The sequence below is a fragment of the Amphimedon queenslandica genome, unplaced genomic scaffold (genome assembly GCF_000090795.2).
Source record: "Amphimedon queenslandica unplaced genomic scaffold, v1.1 AMPQUscaffold_13370, whole genome shotgun sequence".
NCBI classification, from domain to species: Eukaryota; Metazoa; Porifera; class Demospongiae; order Haplosclerida; family Niphatidae; genus Amphimedon; species Amphimedon queenslandica.
This window is the reverse complement of record NW_003546394.1, coordinates 18,979-24,926: the sequence shown is the minus strand read 5'-3', so window position 1 is coordinate 24,926 and position 5,948 is coordinate 18,979.

The window sequence follows — 5,948 nt, the reverse complement described above, 5'->3', positions numbered from 1 at the left end:
TCCTATGTGTAATACATGCTGCACAAAGCCAGACCTATTTGACTTTAGTGCAGACTTTTGACTTAATGATAGCCCAAAATTCCATAATAAATTATAGCGCATTTCTATGGAGAGTGTAAAAAAGTGCAATTGGTCTATTGTTTTAAAAATAGTCCTGTCTAAAGGATTTGATAATGTGGTGTTAACATATTTGGAAATTACAATGCATTAGTTGGATATTAAATCACTAACTTTTATCCTTTCTGAATTTCTTTTATCCTGTTGTGGTTGTGCTTTCAGCAACAAAATCTTCTAAGAAGTTGAAACAGCTATCATGCCCATTCCATGAAATGTACCTTGGCCATCTACAGTGGCAATATTGCCATCTACATTGTCAGCCACCCATTGAGTAAAAGAACCAGGGAAGAACTGGCTAATAATTTTATCTAAATTTTTATTTTGTATTACTGTTTGTATTTCAATGTAAGGTATTGAAAATCCAAGCCGTTTGGAACCGAATACATGATCAATTTCCACTCCCTTACCAAATGAATTGGGTGCAATAGCTGACTTTGGACGAGTTGACGGAATTATGCAATGACCAATACTGTTTGCTTTAATTATGATCAAATAACAATATCCAGGAAACATTTTAAGACATGTAGTATCCATTATTCACTTACATTTGTAACATCTTCACTGCTAGGACACAAAGTTGTATCTTATGTTTGTTCTCTGATTTCTGCTTTAATCATCTTTGCTACTGCTTTGTATGAGTAATTGTTCTGCTTCATGAATACTATCTCTTTCTTCTTATATTTAACCATGTTTGTTAAAAGCACACTAATGTGCCTTTGGCTTCAACTTCTGTAAAAATGACACCATGTCGTTCAACTAGCTTTTGTTTTAACCTTTTAGTAGAATAAATGTTATTAACTATTTGATGAGGCAGACCTTTTTGTATGTCATTGAAAAATTGCATACATATTTCTGCATCTTCTGATTTAAGCCACACAACTTTTCGAAATGGAAATTCATATTTTCACCAATTGGTCTCATTTTCTGACAACAAAGGATTGTCACACAAACATTATGATTGGAACAATGCCTGAGACATTACTTACAGTAATACAAGTATCAGGAGAGGCAGTACTGGCACTGTAGCTGAAGGCTAAAGTAGACATGCTAACACTGTAGTTGTAGGACTTTTTATGTAATACAGAATGAACAAATTACTAATTACATCTGAAAAGGTTTTTTTGCAAATTTATTGAAACCAACATGACAGAAAAGTTCCATATACATCTAATTGCTACTCAAATTCATAATTTTGGCAATGTTTGTTTATTAGCAACATATATATATACAGTATATAAAAAAAGCATAATATAATCTCATAAAAACCAAGTAAAGGAAAGATACCTTCATCTACATCTATCAACAATACTTCTTGACCACATTTCAAGAGGAAATAATCTCTCAGAAAAGTCATTTTGTGATCGAAGTTAATCGCTGTAGATTCTTTTACAATAAAAACCAGTTCTAATGCCAAGTATGTAGCTTTCTTGTACTTTTGATGCCCTCATGGCACAAATAAAAGAAGTTGAAGATATAGAAATCTACAACTTTTTGCTTCCCACAATTGGTTATGCTTTATTTTGTTGACAGTTGTAAGAAGCTTGATACACTATCCAGATCAAAAATAACATCTGCCATGCATATTGACAAGCTTGAGACAGAAATACTCAGTCGCTGAAGAGATCTTTTGTATCTACCTATTTTATGAGGAAACTTGGAGGAGAAACATCACCAGAAGATAGGCAACTTTTCTTATTCTGCTGTGGCAACATTGCAAATCCATTTCTTCATGGTGCTAATGAAGTCATCACCACAACCTATATTCACGTTTATTCAGAAATAATGGCCATTTTATTGAAATGAAATGGGTTATGCTCATCAAACCACTCTTGTAATTTAATGTAACATCCTGACTATTCCTTGACGTACCAAGTTCAGTGTGTTGCTCACTAGATGATAATTTTTGTTCCATGAATATAGTCATGGCATCATTAACTCCTATTGATTTATGCATGCTATAAACCCACCGTAATAGAACTGATTCTGTTAATCCTCGACCTCTTGTTAGTCCTCCATGACTCCTAATAGATCTCATCATAACTTGTTCAATAGTTAAATTAGTCCATTAACTAGCCCAATATCTACTATTTCTATGAAAGTGTGATATCATTGTGTAAAACAGGCAATTCTAACATCTGCTGCATATAAAGTTGTGAACTTTTAGCATAATTAATGTGACCAGTTACTGCAAAAAGATTTAGCATCTTTTTAACAGATACATGATGCATATTCCAATCACCTACTCTCTCTGCTCTAATAAACAATTTCACAATTTCTTCATTTTTGACATATTGCAAACAGAATTTTGCTGTTCTTAAATTATTAGCAAGATTCTGGTATTTTTAGCTGTTTACATTTTGCTGCATTTGGAAGATCTGTTTGTCTGTTTCTTACATTTTCATATAGGTTTTAAATTGTTTGCACTTTTTCAGCATCAAGTGACTGAGTAATTTGGGAATTGACTCAACAACAGTCATTTCATGGGTAATAATGTAAATGTGACACAATAGCTTCTATTATCTTATTAACTAATGAAACCTGTACTAAGTAGTGCCCACGTAATGCTCTAGAAGAAGCTTTTCCTGACATCATAATGGCTAACAGCATTAGCTCCATACACACTTTGTAAGGCTTTGTCAAGACCAGAACCTTTCATCAAAAACCCAATGCTACCCATAAAAGTCGTGAGCATATGTAGTCCTTCAAGCTGGCATACAATATTCATTCTTTTACACTTTTTTTTTGCCGTAGCTTTCATCAATGATGGTTGGTCATGTTTTACAAGGAGTGTGTATTCCCAATTTTTCTCCTTGACACTTACTGAAAACTGAAGTTGAGTGTATGCAGGTATTGTCATTTGGAGGTAAATCAATTATGGGAAGAAGGGCATTAGACTTTGGTATCACTTCGTCCATGTGTAATACATGCTGAACAAAGTCAGACTTACTTGACTTTAGTGCAGAGATTGGACTTAATGATAGCCCATAATTCCAAACACAATTGGAACACATTTCATATGGAGAGTGTAAGGAAACTGCAATTGGTCTGTTGGTTTTAAAGTAATCCTTTCTAAAGGGTTTGATATTGTGGTGTAAACATATTGGGAAATTGCAATACATTTGTTTGATATCAAATCACTGACTTTCAACCTTTCTGAATTTCTTTTAACCTGTTGTAGTTGTGCTCTTAGTGACAAAATCTTCTAAGTTGAAACAGCTATCATGCCGGTTGCATGAAATGTACTTTGGCCATCTACAATGGCAAAATTGTGATCTACATTGTCAGCCACCCATTGAGTAAAACAACCAGAAATGAGTTGCTAATAATTTTATCTAGATTTTCATTATGTATTACTGACTGTTTGTATTGCATCATAAGATAATGAAAATCCAAGCAGTGACAATTTATTTACAAGCTGTTTGGAACCTAATACATGACTGGGTTTGGATGAGCTGACTGATCGATGCAATGACCAATATTGTTTCGCTAAATTCATGATGAAATAACTATATCCGGGAAACATTTCAAGAGATGTGGTATCCAATTTTCACTACCATTTGTAATATCTTCAGTGGTAGGATACAAAGTTGTATTGTATGTTTGTTCTCTGATTTCTGCTTTGATCACCTGTGTTACTGCTTTGACTAATTGTTCTGCTTCATGAATAGTGTCTCTTTTTTCTGAATAACATTTTGTCAATAATATATGTAACCATGTTTTTAGAGCATACTAATAGCCTCTGCTTTCAACTTCAGTAAACAAGACACAAAATCACCATATTTCACCTTTCAGTAGAACAAATGTTATGATTTAGTGAGGCAGATATTTTTGTATGTCATTCAACAGTTGCATACATATTTCTGCATTTGATTCAAGCCACATGCATAACTTTTTGAAATGGAATTTAATGTTTTCAGCAATTGATCTCATTTGCTGACAACAAAGAAATGGCACACATACAGTATGGTAGGAACAATACCAGTGACATTGCTTACAGTAATACAAGTAACCGGAGTGGTGGTACTGACACTGTACTGAAGGTTGAAGTAGACATGCTAACACTGTAGTTTTAGGACATTCTATGTAATACAGAATGAACAAATTACTGATTCGATCAGAAAAAAAATATTTTTGCAAATTTATGGAAATGAACATGACAAAAATGTAACATGTACATCCAGTTGCTACTCAAATTCATAATTTTGGCAATGTTTGTTAGCAAGATACATGTACAGTATATAAAAAGGAAAGCATAGTATGTCATGATAACGAAGTAAAGGAAAGATACCATTATCTATGTCCATCAACAATACTTCTTCACCTCACTTCCAAGAGGGAATAATCTCTCAGAAAAGTCATTCTGTGATCGAAGTTAATCCCTGTAGATTCACTAACAATAAAAGCCAGTTCTAAAGCCAAGTATGTAGCTTTCTTGTACTTCTGATGTGCTCATGGCACAACTTTAAGAAGTTTAAGGTACAGAAATATACAACTTTTTGCTGCCCGCAATTGGTTATGATTAATTTGTCGATAGTTGTCAGAAGCTTAATGGACTATCAAGATTAAAAATAACTTCCATGCTTTTTCACAAGCTTGAGACAAAAATACTCAGTCTTTCAAGAGATCTTTGGCATCTACCTATTTTATGAGGAAAATTGGAAGAGAAACATCACCCAATTTTTATTCTGCTGTGGCAACTTTGCAAATCCTTTACTTCATGGTGCTAATGAAGTCATCACCACAACCTATATTCATGTTTATTCAGAAATAATGGCCATTTTATTGAAATGAAATGGGTTATGCTCATCAAACCACTCTTGTAATTTAATGTAACATCCTGACTACTCCTTGGCGTACCAAGTTCAGTGTGTTGCTCACTAGATGATAATTTGTGTTCCATGAATATAGTCATGGCATCGTTAACTTCTGCTCATTTATGCAGGCTATAAACCCACCGTAATGGAACTGATTCTGTTAATCCTCGAACTCTTGTTAGTCCTCCATGACTCCTAATAGATCTCAATAACTTGTTGAATAGTTAAATTAGTCCATTAACTAGCCCAATATCTACTATTTCTATGAACAGTCCGATATCATTGTGTAAAACAGGCAATTCTAACATCTGCTGCAAATAAAGTTGTGAGCTTTTAGCACAATTAATGTGACCAGTTACTGCAAAAAGATTTAGCATCTTTTCAACAGATACATAATGCATATTCCAATCACCTACTCTCTCTGCTCTAATAAACAATTTCACAATTTCTTTATATTCGATGTATTGCAAACGGAATGTTGCTGTTCTTGAAGTATCAGCAAGATTTTAGTATTATTAGCTGTTTACATTCTGCTGCATTTGAATGATCTGTTTGTCTGTTTCTGACATTTTCATGTAGGTTTAAAATTGTTAGCACTTTTTTAGCATGAAGTGAATGAGTAATTTGGGAATTTACTCAAGAACAGTCATTTCCATTTTCAGCCATTTCATTACAATTTGTTTCATGGTTATAATGTAAATGTGAAAGAATTGCTTCTACTATCTTATTAATTAATGACGCCTGTACTAAGTAGTGTCCACATAATGCTCTAGAAGAATCTTTTCCTGACATCAGTTTTTATTGATGAAATAATGCTTGTCACTAATCTCTTTTTTATAGTGTGTATAGTACCTAATCTGACCATGATGTAGAAATGAAATAAATCATTTTAGCACAATTTTTTGTCAGTAATAATGGTTTGTTTTTTATTTTTAAATGGTATTTTATAGTCACACATAAAACACAGCATACACTTGTATGGTACTAGCATTTTCCATTGAGTTTGGACGACCATTC